Genomic DNA, 1,700 nt, shown 5'->3' on the forward strand with positions numbered 1-1,700 from the left:
CTCCGGTGAGCTCCTCCTCCCTCCTCTCCGGTGAGCTCCTCCTCCCTCCTCTCCTCCCATCCCCTCATGGTTTCTCCTTCCTCCTCTCCGATGCTCCGGTGAACTCCTCTCCAGCGACCTCCTCCTCCTCCTCTCCGGCGATGTAGGCGAGCGCCTCTCCGGTGATGTAGGCGAGCGCCTCTCCGGTGACCTCCTCCTCCTCCTCTCCGGCGAACTCCTCTCCGGCGAACTCCTCTCCGGCAAAAGACCACGGCAAAAGAACGTACAAGATCCAAAAACAGGAACAAAATTTTAAATAATGTCGTGCCAAAAAACAAGCAAAAAAACGAGCAAAAAATGGGCAAAAAATCACGATCCAGATCTAGATTCAAAATGGCGCATCACTAATGGCGCATCACTAAACAGTGCGCCATTAGTATGCCCAAGTTACTAATGGCGCATCCGTTGTTGTGCGCCATTAGTATGCCAAAGCACCTGGGTATACATGGCCCCTGGGAGGCATACTAATGGCGCACCAGTGGTGCGCCATTAGTATACCAGATACTAATGGCGCACCAGTGGTGCGCCATTAGTAAAAATTACTAATGGCGTGCTAGTAATGGCGCACCAGTGATGCGCCATTAATGGACAAATTAGGTGCGCCATTAGTAGCGGTTTTTCTAGTAGTGCCTGGCGCAAAGTGTGAAGGCCTCAATGGCCTTTCAGAGCCAAGAAAGTAGAAGGCCGGCCCAATTGTGTCCCGCTGAAAGGCAGGCCCGTTAGAGGTGAATGTTTTGGCCCGATCGACTGTATCATATTTTTTCCCTTTTTTCAGATAGCGAATGATGGCATATACGGTGACTAGTAGGAATTAATAACAAACCTACTCTATACATAAAGAAATTACGGCATAGTAACTTAGAATAAACCTACACTATACAATAAAGTATTTATGGTATATTACATGCATTAGCATCAAAGTTCGTCACCAGTGATCATAAAGTGCAAAGAAGAAGCAGATTACAAAAAGTGGGCACCATTGTAGCATAACAAAATAATACTAAACCAAGACCACTTCGAAGACAGTTCAAGAAAGGTTAGCCTTGCATGGGAACTGCTGTGCAAGCTGCTGAGCGAGGCTGTGACACCGGCCTAGCATATCGGTCATAGCTTCCAGGTGTAGGTGTTTAGCTATGAGGTTCTCATTGGTGTTCTCCGCAATCTTTCTTAGAGATAGGACTTCAAGTCGAAATTGAGTTGCAGAATGCCTTTCTGCTAGAACTTGGGATTGAAGAAGTTGAACTGATTCAGACAAGGAATTCTGTGAGCTTGTCTGACAGGTAGTCTCAAGTAACTCGACACTGCATCAAGACAAGACTTTGGGGTTGTGTCGCTATCTTCAAGATGTTTTGTCTTCTTTGCTGCAATATATGTTGGGTTTGTCTCACAACCTTCAGCAGACTTGTGCATGAGGCATATCACCCTAAAAAAGCAGAGAGATGACAAGTTTTGCACGTGTATAAACAAAGATGGTAACTGTTGTCGGCGTCCTGGGAATGGGGGTACCCAGACTTGCCTGCCTGCGGCCCACGGCGTGGCTCCATCAACGGCCTGGTACAACCCATCTTCAGCAGTGGCCACTAAAGACCCTCGCAAGGGGCCAAGCCTTGCGAGGTGGATGACACCAAGACATCCTTAGGGGCAGCCTCACTAGGATGGCT

The sequence above is a fragment of the Triticum aestivum genome, chromosome 6B (genome assembly GCF_018294505.1).
Source record: "Triticum aestivum cultivar Chinese Spring chromosome 6B, IWGSC CS RefSeq v2.1, whole genome shotgun sequence".
In the NCBI taxonomy this organism is placed as follows: Eukaryota; Viridiplantae; Streptophyta; class Magnoliopsida; order Poales; family Poaceae; genus Triticum; species Triticum aestivum.